Here is a 13,273-nt window from a genome sequence, read left to right as displayed (position 1 = left end):
AGACCCCAAATCTGCAGCTGTTTTTCATAGGGTTTAGCCTCCAGGCCTTTGATCATCTTAGTTGCTCTTCTCTGAACTTTTTCCAAAATCTCAACATCTTTTTTGTAGTGGGGTGACCAAAATTGGTTGCAGTATTCCAGGTGTGGTCTTACTAGGGTTTTGTAATACTTCACATGATCTTGATTCTATGCCTGTTTATACAATCCAGGATTGTATTAGCTTTTTTTTTGCTGCTGCTGCACATTGCTGGCTCATATTCAAATGATTATGCACTTAGGACTCCAAGGTCCCTCTTACAGCTACTGTTTTTGAGCCAGGTCTCATCTAATCTGTACTTATACCCTTGATTTTTCCTGCCTAAATGTAAAACTTTGCTTTTCTCCACATTAAAATTCATTTTGATGTGGAATGTGGATGTGGCACAAATTGCATTAAAAAGAAATATAAATTCACTAGAGAATCACCTTATCCCACACAAATAACAATTTCAAATTCTGAATAACTTTACGTCAACTCCAGGTGGCTACATCCATACTGATTTGACAATATCACGAAAGTGGTTTGCTTTTGCCTTCTCCCAAGATTACTAAAGAGAGGCAAAGACCAATTAGATCCTACTGTATCCTGAGGCCATATTAATATATTAAATATCCTATGTATAACATGACACATAAACCAATTATTCAGCTGAAGTGCACTGTAAATCTGTTGATCAACTGAATATGTTAGCACGTTATCTTCTTTGTTTAGCAAAGTAGCAGGATGATTGAACTCATTTAGTGTATGAAAAATGGCTATTTTACAATATTACAAAGTTTCTATTACTTTGCTACCTTCCAAAATATTATTTGAAGATCCTCTTAAGAAGTGAAAGAAATTCTATTAAACAAACAAAAATTCAGTATAAAATTCCCTAGAGAATCGTAATTTCAAATTTCTACTTCTCTTCTTTTCCAGGCAAATTTCATAATTCCAATTTATCTCCTCGGTAACTGGCTGATTTTAAAGGCTGCTGGTGAGATTTAGCCAAAGATAATAAACAAAATACACCAAAAGCAAAAAAAAAAATTAACTCAAAAGTACCTATTTAATAAGAATTACATAAATTAGAACAAAACATTCTAAACACATTTACAATCTCACACGGAATGGTCAAAAACTGTCAGTTTTGAATTTAACTACTGTTATGTGTAGTTTTTTAAACAGAAAGACAGAGATCCTTTTCCAATAAGAAAAACCACTGAATCCATACTTTTCTGCTACAGATTCAAAATACATGTAGTTCTTAACTTACAACAGTTCAGTCATTGTTCATAGTTACAATGGCGCTGATTATTCTTCTTCACATTTGTAATCATTGCAACATCCCCATGGTCACATGATCAAAATTCAGATGCTTAGCAACTGATTCATGCTTATGATGGCTGCTGTGTCCCAGGGTCATGTGATCATATTGTGTAACCTTCTGACAAACAAAGTCAATAAGGAGGCCAGATTAACTTAACAATTGTGTTATAATTTAACAACTTCAGTGGTAGTGGCAGAGTAAACAAACACAATTGCTAACTGACTAAACTGAACATCAGGTTAAATGAGGGAAGTCAACAAGTGATTCATTTTATTTAAGGTTCAGTTATAGGAAAAGGCAGAAGAAAGAAAGACTCTTGCAACAAAGCAAGCCAGAATTTTGCAAGCTTCCTGACACAGTCCAAAAGAGGGAGACGTATTTAGAAGAGTTAGCATTCACACATCTGCTAAGGAGAAGCACAGGTAACATTTCAGCTGGAAATGGAGTATAAAAAAGAGAAAATGTTTCTAGATATAGGTAGTCCTCAACTTACAGCCATTCATTTAGTGACCATTCAAAATTACAAGGACACTGAAAAAAGTGACTTATGACAGTTTTTTCACACTTACTGACTACTGCAACATTGCCATGGTCATGTGATCAAAATCCAGACACTTAGCACTTAACTGGGTCCTGTGATATTTTGCGACCTTCTGTCAAGTAGAGTCATTGGGGAAGCTATATTCACTTAACAAAAGTGTTACTAACTTAACAACCGCAATGACTCAGCCACAAATAATAGGTCATGATCATAATCATAAAATACAACTATCATAAATCATAAGATACATTTGGTGATAGTCATAGGATACTAAATAAGCAATCAACAAATCATAATAGGATACTAATAAAAGCAATCAACAAAAAATCATAAGATACAAATGATAAAGTTATTAGTCATAAGAAGATATAGAGCTGAGTATCATCAACACACTGCATCATGATCCTGCAATCAACAATACAATGGGAAAAGTTGAGGGTGGAATAACTTCACAATTTTAGTCGGAATGGTCACCTTGAGTCCTTAATAACTTTAAAAAAATCTGTAATTACCAGACTGACTAGAAATGGATTATCACTGAAAAGAGTTCTTCAAACTTTTTCCTAAGTAGACATGCTTGCCAGATACCCTGTACTATATGTTGGTATCAGTTTTGACTAAAAGAGATAATTGTTCCATGCAATCATTTTTTTAAGTTTTTGCTCTGACCACAGTATTAAGTTTGCATAAAACCTCAACCAAATTGGGAATGTAATTTAAAGGGAATACTATTCCAAAGGGCAGGGGCTGTAATAGATAAGGCAGGATCTAGGTCCCTTCAGATGGCGTTGCTTAATGGAAGGATCTGGAGCCTTTTGTGGTTCATTGTACCAACCAAGCAGAAGTCAAAGAAGATAAGAGAGTTAATTCTTGATGCTCTCTGAGCTGAGTAGTTTGCTTGCAGATATTACTAACTAGGTAACAGTGTGAGTTATTACCTAGTTGGGCAATGAAATGTCTGCAAGCAACCTACCAACTTTGATAATCCCAACTAAGAACCACAATTAAACCCTGAACTGCAGATATTCTGTTCCATTGAAAAAATGGAAGATAATCAGCCCCTAGGCTCAAAGGGTGAAAAACTATTGGTGAAAACTGCTTGCACTTGGAAGTATCAGTGCAGACCATAGAACTAAGCTATTATACAGGCATGATGTAACAGGCCCATAATTGCCTATGCTCCTGCGTTCTGGACCAGTTGCAGCTTCCAAATAGTTTTTAGGGGCAGCTTTATGTAGAGAAAATTACAACAGCCATGCATAAAGTAATTATCCAAATATTTATAAAACTTTTATGAGGAAAATTAACTTCAGCATTCTTCTTTCATTTGGGAGAATATACGGAGTGTCAATAAAAAACACATGCATACAGCATGCTTGTTTTTCTTGGCCAACTAGGAATTTGTGACCAATGAGTCTTTCTGTGATGTGAAATGTAATAGTGAAAGTTTTAACTTTTCAGAACAAAACAGCAGTAAGACAATGGAAGTAAGAAATGCAACACAGCACTTAACTGTAAATCTGAACTCCACGGAGTCTGGGAATTAGAAGTCTATTTTAATTTGGAAAGGAATACCAAATTGGAGGTTATTTTATATGTAGTCGATTTACAACCATGACTGAGCCCAAAATTTTCATCATAAGTCAATGAAGTTGTAAAGTGAACCAATATATGACTAGAACCAATTTTATGACCATTTTTACTATGGTCGCTAAGTGATTCCAGCTTCCCCAAGTGATGTTTCTTGTTGGAAACTGGCCCAGGCGGTTGGAGTCATGTAACTGCAGAACCCTGTAACCAGTCATAAATCCAGGCCGGTTGCTAAGTACCCAAATTGCAATCACAATGACCATGGGGATGGTGTGACAAATGTTAAGTGTGAGGACAGGTTACAAATCAATTTTCCAAGGCAGTTGTAACTTTGAACAAATGTACAGTTGTAAGTTGAGGACCTCCTGTATATATTTATTCTTTTTGTTAGCCATTTCTTCTGTTAAATCATGATAACTTATTCTATTTTCAAATAAGTAAATAAACACGTGACACATAATTAGACTGCATGTAGCCCTCAAGTAACTGATTACAACATTTCATTCCCATATGAAATAACTGTATAGATCAGGGGTCTTCAAACTTGACAAGTTTAAGTCTTGTGGGCTTCAACTCCCAGAATTCTTGAGCTAACATGACTAGAGGTGGAATTCTGGGAGTTGGTCCACAAGTCTTAAATCTGTCAAGTTTGAAGACCCCAGGTATAGATGATCAAACAATTTCATTTTCCTCTACATAAACCATTCACAAGACATGAAAAATTAGGGTATCAGGAAAAGCCTTGAAGAGAATGTTCTACTTTTGCTTTGCCTGTATATGAAGCATTTTATATCTGAAGAACATTTTCATTAATTGTTGAACAGCAATTAATATATTATACCCACCAATAAAAATCACTGTTGTAAAAATAATCCTGTCAGAAAAAATTGATTACATTATTAAAAACTGTAGAACAGTGCAATTAGTAAATATACACATATATTTCATACAAGTACTAAAAATACAGCAGCAAATAGAAAGAGGAACAACTGAAAAAAAAAACCGGTGAACTATGTGAGTATGCCTAAAACTATTAGGTAACAAGTATGTTTCAAGTTGTTAGATAACAAATAATTTTAAGTTACAGCTTACTCTACATTATGGGTTAAGAACCCTCTAAGAAGAAATACAATTTAATTATGCATAACCTAAACAAAGGCTGAGGGGAAAAATACCTAAACAATATATTTTGAGGGGGGAAAAATTGAAGGCAGTATTTCATATGCATACCATAAATTTGTGACATTTTCTTCTATACAGTGTTATGATTATTATAGGCCTAGGTAGCTTTAAAATGAAGCCTTCATATTCCTAGATTATAGGTCTATAAATGACTAGATATAACAAATGAACAGGACCCACTCAGAGGATCTGAATGTCTTACTAATAAAGAATTGGGAAGGGATATTATTATCAGATATGCTTTAATTTGGAATCCTGCACTGATCAGCAATTTGGATCCATAGCCTAAAGAAACCTTGTAAATTCTATGATTTCTATGAAAAGATGGACCACTGATCTGACCAAACAAAGCTATACAGTACTTATATACAGTACGTCTAACCCACTTCATCACCCACTCCTAAAAAACAAGCATTTCTTAAATTTATTTACTCAGGAAATGAACTACTCTACAGCCTATTCTTGAAAATGTTCCTACTTATTTGCATTATTTACAAGCAATTTCCAACTATTTTATATAACAGCTTCATCCCAACATAATACCACCCCAGGAAGTGCACCTTAACAATGCAAATAAATTGATTTGCAGAGATAGGGCAGAGAATTGTAATTCCTGCCCTTCTCCTAAGGAAATTTAGACAAACCAATTAATTGCAATGGAAGGGGGAATTGCTTTTGTAAAAGCTAAAAATCATAGGAGAAAAAAACTTTTTTTTTCTTTCTCCTTACCACCTTTCTGTTCTGCCACCAGCACGATTTCTTGGAAGTTGAATTCTTGTTTTAAAATGCTTCAAAGTCTGAGAAGAGAACTTTGGATTGCTCTGTCATAAATGAAGTTATTCACAGAAATTAAAACAGACTCTTCTTTCCAACTCAGTCTTTGTATATCTCAGTTTTGCCACAAATGTCCCATTAATTATTTCTTTCTCCCACTGCCTGCCAGATGTATTACTTTGTCTGCATGTGTTCAAAAATATAAACCACTCAACATACACATACACTGAAATTATTTTTCACATGAGCCCAAGACTTAAATGAACACATTAAGAATTGTAAAAGAAGGTTTGGGAAAGATTCCAAAACAGAAGGTTTCTATGATAAATTGACTGATTTAGATAAGCTCTTGACAGGTACTGATGAAAAGGTGATTAAAAAATTATATAGTTATTTGCTCGAAATTAAATTAGACGAGGAACAAGTTAAAGAAATGATGATTGTTTGGGGAAAGAATTTTGGATATGGGATTGATTTAGAGAAATGGGAAAAATTGTGGTCTCAAAATTATAAAATGATAATGTCAACAGCATATAAAGAAAATTTGTATAATTGGACCGGGTGACAGGAATAGGAGAGGGGCCAGCTACAGGAGACCTTTCCAGGGTGCAGGAAGTAAATCGTCCCGGCTCCCCAGATAGTCCCACCACCATCCATCCCATTGGCGGACGCCTCAATTTTTTTGCCGGCCAATGGGAATCATCCACTTCTGATAATTGGGTTAGGAACACTGTCAAATTCGGCCTCTCCCTTGAGTTTCAGTCTCCTCCTCCGGAGCGTTTTATGGTTTCCCCCCTTTCCAGAGACCGCACCAAGCGTGCTCTCGTAGAAGCCGCTATCAAACACCTTACCGAGATCAGGGCCATACAGCCTGTGCCATCCTCGCAGCAAGGAAAGGGGTTTTACTCCCACCTTTTCTTAGTTCCTAAGCACTCCGGAGGCTGGAGACCCATCCTAGATTTAAAGAGTCTTAACTGTTACATTGTCCGTCATAAGTTCAAGATGCATACTCTTCAGTCTATACTTCAGGGCACCAGGGAGGGAGACTGGCTCACCTCCATTGACCTTTCATAAGCTTACCTTCACATCCCCATTCATCTCTCGTTTTTTCAATTTCTGCGATTTTGCTACAACGGCCAGCATTTTCAGTACGTGGCACTCCCCTTTGGTCTAGCCTCTGCCCCGAGGACCTTTACCAAGGTTCTGGCAGCCCTTGCAGCTCACCTCAGGAATTTCCCCATCCGCATTCACTGCTACCTGGATGACATCCTCATCCTCTCCCTCACCAAAGACCAATCTGAAAGGGACACTAGGACCACTCTCTCGGTTCTTCAGTCCCATGGTCTTCTCGTAAATTGGGAGAAGAGCCAACTTTCCCCCTCCACCCGGATAGCTCACTGAGGGACAGTTATTGACTCAGTTAAAGGTAAGGTCTTTCTTTCCCCTGAGAGGCTTCTCAGCATCCGGAAGTCCGTCAGGGAGGTTAGACGCGCAAGGAAAGCATCCTTACTGAGTCTATCAAAGTTGCTTGGCAAATTGGTCTCATGCATATCCATTGTTCCCTGGGTCCGTCTACATACCAGATCTCTGCAGTGGTTCCTCCTACCCTATCAACGCTCCGGAAGAAGCAACTCAAGAGCCGTGGTGAAGGTTCCTCCAAAGTTCCTCGCTTCGCTCCTCTGGTGGACCAGGCCCGCTACCAACAAGGGACATCTCTTCAAGGAGCCCCAAAGAGTCGTTCTCACGACAGACGCCAGCCTATCCCAATGGGGGGCTCACGTCCATTCGCTTTCAGCCCAGGGCACTTGGTCAGCACTCAAGCAATGTTGCAGTATCAACTGGTTGGAGCTCCATGCAGTGTACCTGGCTCTACACACCTTTCTCCCTCAAGTGCGCGGGCGTCACATACTGGTCCTGACAGACAATATTACGACCAAGGCTCACATCAACCGTCAAGGGGGCACACACTCCATCTGACTCATGAAGGAGGCCGAGCGGCTCTTTCGCTGGGCAGAGTCCAACCTCTTATCCATCAGGGCAGACCACACCTCGGGGGTCTCAAACGTTCAGGCAGACTGGTTGAGCAGGGCCACCTTAGACCAGTCAGAATGGCGCCTGCTCCCCTCCCTGTTCAAGGAGGCCTCAGTGATATTCAGTCGTCCAATGCTGGATCTGTTCGCGTCACTGCTCAATGCCCAGACTCCCAGATTCTTCTCACGATACCCCACCCAGGGAGCGAAGAATCACGATGCCCTACGCTGCCCATGGCCCACAGGGCTCTTATACGCCTTTCCCCCCCTTCCGCTAATCCCCAAAGTGATCCAGAAGTTGATCCTCGAGAGGGCAGAAGTTCTCCTGATTACCCCGTACTGGCCCAGGAGACCGTGGTTTGCGGACCTTCGCAGCCTGTCAGTGGCCCCTACTTGGAGGATTCCGCCAGATGGGATCTCCCTATCCCAGGGACCTCTTCAGCATCCAAATCCACAGTGGCTTCAGCTAACCATCTGGAGGTTGAGCGGGACCATCTAAAAAAGGAAGGCTTGTCCAATCAGGTCATCAGTACCATTCTGGCAGCAAGACGGCCTTCAACCACCCGCATATACAATGCCACCTGGGACAGCTTTTGTAAATGGTGCCACAAGTTGCTCCTCAATCCACTTTCCCCATCAATTGCACAAATTTTGGCCTTCCTGCAGGATGGGCTGGACAGGAGCCTCTCCCCCAATACCTTGAGAAGGCAGGTGGCAGCGTTATCAACTGTTGTCTCTGGCAATTCTTCTGGCTCGCTCTCGCACCACCTGCATATCCGAGCATTTCTTAGAGGTGCCACAAATCTGCACCCTCTTGTAATCCACAGATACCCGACTTGGGACCTTAATAAGGTACTCACGGCACGGACCAAACCTCCCTTTGAGCCCGAGGGAGGCGTCTCTGCAGTTCCTTACGTTTAAAGTGGTGTTCCTTGTAGCTGTCACATCGGCAAGGCGGATATCTGAAATAGCAGCTCTATCCGTTAGAAAGGATCTATGCGTTTTCCACGCTGACCGGGTGGTCTTGCGACCAGATCCTTCCTTCTTGCCCAAGGTCAACTCCGCTTTCCACAGATCACAGGAACTTATCCTTCCTAATTTTTGCCCCAAACCTTCTCGAGAAAGGGAAAGGCAGTGGCACACTTTTGATGTCCGACGGGCACTTCGTATTCTTCCTTTCAGGAAGTCAGAGTCATTGTTGCTGTCATTTCAACCAAAGATGCTGGGTTTCAGAGTATCCCTGTCTACCGTAGGCCGTTGGATCACAGCTACTATCTCCAAGGCCTATTTAACTCAGGCACTTACTGTTCCTAGTGGAATAACCACACATTCTACAAGGAGTGCGGCTACCTCAGCAGCCTGGGCTTCCCAGGCTCCGATAATTGATATCTGTCGAGCAGCCACATGGGCGTCTCTGTCATCCTTTATTCGCCATTATAAAATTGATGTCTTTGCTTCAGCAGAAGCGTCCTTTGGCAGGCAAGTCCTTCAACAAGTGGTTAGAGACCCAGAGGACATTCCGGCCCAGACGGAGTCCCTCCCGTAGGACAGGCCATGCTTTGGTATGTCCCACTCTGGATGCTCGCAGCAGCTCTATGGAGAATGGGCATTGGTCCTTACCTGATACGCCCTTTCTCATCGAGCTGCGTAAAGCATCCAGCCCCACCCTAATTTGTCCGTCTGGTGGGGAATCCTGTTTCGGCCAATGATTCAAGCAGTTTATAGTTGAGAGTTGTACAAACGCTAAGATGAGGGGATACAATTCTGTCTTCTCGTCTTCGTAAAACTGGAGAACGCTACGGAGGAGTCATGTGGAGGAGGAGGAGCGTTCCTCAATTATAGCTCAGCCTGTGAGAGCAAAGACTGGAGCACCTCCCACTCTGGATGCTTTACGCAGCTCGACGAGAAAGGGCGTATCAGGTAAGGACCAACGCCCATTCAATTAATATGGTAGATTAAATTTGTTTGCTCTTTAACCAGGGTGCATTTCTTCAATTTGCTAGCTTTAAACAAAAAAAGTTGCAAATCGTTGTAATCTGTACCCAGAGGTTCTTTTTTTAAAAAAACCAGAAAGAAAAGAAACCAACCACTATAATTATGTAGATCTTAGAATGCAAAAGCAACAATTCAGTGCACCAGAATAGTATCAAATGCTCAAAAGCCACAAATGACTAACCCAATCTTAAAATCCTCCAAAAAGGGTGGGTGGAAGCAACCACTACAAATCTGATTTCTACTCTCAAATTTATTCTATTGGTCATTCAGGTTCTCTTAATTTTGTAATTACTGTATCTTTTTAGCCCTCCAAAGATTTCAAGAATTATCTGATGTTCTGTAACAAGTATTCTCTTTTCTATCTTTCTTTTAGGATATCTTTTGCAAGATTATGGTCATCTTCATTGCCTTCTCTCCACTGTCTCCAGGTACTTTTAACATGAAGCATTAATTAAGCATCAGGCGCTTCTGAAAACTAGTATAATCAGATAATTTTATATCATAAATTACCTAGAGATTTTACTTTTACCAGATGTTCAGCTATGACCTAAGATTCTATATTTTTGTGAATTGTTTTCTTACATGGACAATTATTCTTAACCACAGAATTCTGAATGTTCTTAGACAAATGCTTTTATGCTTCCTGTCAACAAATTTTAAATCATTTATAATTTTTAAAGTTTGCAATTACAACAATAGTAGCTCTTATATGATACAAATTACAAAATACCTGACAATGGATTTCTGTCACACTAGATAAGTAGTTAAAACAAGAACATACAAGTTATTCTCAATGACTGCTTGTGAATAGTCACTATTTAAAAACAGGCCTATCTGAATATCCCGTAAATTTTATGTCTGATCTAATTATTTGCTACTTAATTTCCTTCTCACTGTGTATGTGTGTGTGTGTGTGTGTGTGTGTGTGTGTGTATGACAAAATCAGTAAGATACTACACAGGCATCACATCAAGACTGCCTTCAAAATAGACAGAAAAATAGCAGCCATCCTAAGAAACCCCAAAGATAAAATTGACCTGGAAAACCAAGGCATATATGAAGTCCCCTGTGCATCATGCCCTGCCACATACATTGGACAGACCAATAGAAGAATAAGTACCCGCCTGGATGAACACAAAAATGCAGTAAAAAAACTGGAACACACTTCCTCACTAGTCCAACACATGAAAGCAACAGGTCATAGCATCAACTTCAATGGCACCCAAACCCTACCAACTACAGAAAACCGCAGCCACAGAATTATCAGAGAAGCCATAGAGATTGAAAAAAGACCTGAAAGCATGAATAGGAGAGATGACTCCACCAGACTGTCAATTATTTGGAAGCCTGCACTCACAAAAAAATCTCCACACCACAAGTCAGGCAAACACCTGGGCACAAACAGATCCCCCCTGATACCTCCAGCTCAAACACACCCCAACCAGGCATGAAACCTAGCTTCCTAATAAATGATGGACATCCATTTACTCGGAGCCAAGCCGCACTAAAAGCCTCCAATACAGGAACACAATGTTGCCAGCCAATCAAGACAAAAAAAGCCACAAAACAGACAGAAGATATTAGAAACACCAATCAAGCAGAACACAGCAAACTCAAAGACCAGTAAACACAGACCAAAACTCCCAACCAATCAGGATGAAGAAAAAACCATTCTGGCACAGCAGTAGGCTAGCCCCAAATTTAAAACTGAAATGGCTGTGAAAGTCTGACTCACAGACAAACGCAATACAGAAGCCTGATGATGGCAGATGAGATTCTGCCGAAACGTTGCTACAACTATAATGACGTGGGAAAATATCTGAACAAAGCTGAATACCATACATATAAGTACCTGCAAAAACTTAAGAAAACATACACACACACACACACACACACACACACACACACATTTCCTTTATATATAAGGAAATTAAATTGTAAATAGACCAGACATGAAACTTATGGAATATTCAGATAGGCCTGATACACACACACACACATCAGGCCTATCTGATACTACTTCCTACATCTTCTAAAATGTAAGTTATATGAATTCACAAAAGCATATGCCATTATGAAAATATCAATACTGAAAGTGTGACTTACTTTACTTTCTATGCTGCAACATAATTACCTCTCTAGAAATTATTTCCTAAAATATAATATCCAGACACTATCCCTTTCCTTCTATGACTTAAGGTACAGTACCTTATGACCAAGGTACAGTACCAACCTAACAAAGGACCAGGCAGATGACAGGCTCACAATATACATTTGAAGTACAGTATGTTGTTGTGATGCAAATTACTAGTGAAGTATTTTTGCAATCTGATGAAATAGGATTAGCTGTCTATGGCATATAGCACAAAGAGAGCCCTGTATTTTTACTATATTACCTTCTATCATTATTACAAACCAACGCTAAAGCCTCAAATTTAAACTAATTCATATGCAGCCCTATTTCTATTGCAGTATTTTTCTCTCCCCTGCCTTTCCCCATCAAAGGAACTTTTAAAATTACTTTTACATTTATCCTCCTGTATGCCATTCACCTCCCCTTTACTAGTGAATCTAAAACCCTTTTACAGTATGTGGGTGTAAAGTTTACCTAATCCTTTATCTTTGATTTATACAATATGCTTCATTACTGATTTATACAATTAGCAAAGAATGTTGAACTTGGCATAACTGAGGTCACTCCATGCTAAAATCTCATTTTTCAAAACTTGGAGACACAATTCACCTAGATCAGGGGTGTGCAACTCACAGCATCACTGCGGTGTCATGTGATGTAGTGGGACTTTTTTTTCCCCTTTGCTAAACTGGGAGGGGCCGACCCATGGGCTGAGAGTTTGACACTCCTGACCTAGCTGTTTTTTCTTCATGTGCTAATTTTTTAATTACAAAATATTTTCCAAGAACAGAATAATTGATCAAAATACTAAATCCTATCTGCAATTTAAAATGCCATAATCCAAGATAACTGTACAACCAGGTGATGGATAGATCTCTATACTGTATTACACAAAAGATGGAATTAGAACACATTTGGGAGTTAGTGTATTTTGAAATAATCTCACACTTTCCTTTACAGAATGAAACTGCACATACTACAAATCTACTACCCTATCATGCTTAAATTGTTTGTGTACTTTTTCCTCTCCTGAAGAAAAAAATTCCTTCTTTCCTTACATAGATAATTTTCTTAAGAAATAATCTGATGCATGGCTATTTCGCAATAAATTGGTTTGAGCCGAATGAGAATTAACCTCACAGAGAAAATACATCATGTAGGTCTGTTCTAGTAAATTTCCTATAGTGAAAAAAATGCCCATCTTCGATGGCCGAGAATGCCTACATTAACTCCTCCTTATTTTCATCCGCTGCCAGGAAAGGCCACCTTGGGACCTTCTGCCAACAACAAACAGCAAAGTCTCAACCCTACAAAAATGCACTTCTTTATGCAGCTCTGCTCAATCATTTCACAGGTTTCCTCCGCATAACCTTTTATCTTTCGTCATTAGAGGTAGGGAAGAGTTGCCCCAAACTTGCATGCTTGCTGCAAAAAAAAAAAAACACCAAACAACTAAAGCGGAGCTTCCTCCAACCAGGCACCACCTCAAAAAATTCCACACATCTGGGAGAGGAGGAAATGGAGCTGAAATTATTCTCCCCCACCCACCCCCGCCCCCGTACTCACACAAATTAACGGCCGGACAGAAGGGACTTAACCTCAGCACACGCGCGCCCCACCCTTCCCTTTCTTCCCGGGCAACTCTTTGTGACTCACGTGCTCGTCGGTTCTCATCCCAG

The 13,273-nt window shown here is 39.8% G+C and overlaps 1 protein-coding gene across 5 annotated transcripts in view; it reads right to left on the bottom strand.

The window, feature by feature from the left end:
* The window catches only part of SLC12A7 (solute carrier family 12 member 7), a 108,266-nt gene that overhangs the window by 94,624 nt on the left and 369 nt on the right, over positions 1-13,273 (bottom strand). The window contains exon 1 of one of the 5 annotated variants that reach the window (XM_087930684.1): positions 13,251-13,269. The exons of the other annotated variants lie outside the window; for them this stretch is intronic. The gene's annotated coding sequence lies outside the window, so the exon portion shown is untranslated. Of the gene's footprint in view, positions 1-13,250; positions 13,270-13,273 lie in introns of those variants that run through there. 5 annotated transcript variants of the gene reach the window in all.

Source organism: Pseudonaja textilis, chromosome 3, assembly GCF_049901715.1.
Source record: "Pseudonaja textilis isolate UNSWEBS1 chromosome 3, rPseTex1.2, whole genome shotgun sequence".
Classification (NCBI taxonomy): Eukaryota; Metazoa; Chordata; class Lepidosauria; order Squamata; family Elapidae; genus Pseudonaja; species Pseudonaja textilis.
Note: the sequence above shows the minus strand (reverse complement) of the source record. Positions and strands in the feature narration are given on the sequence as shown.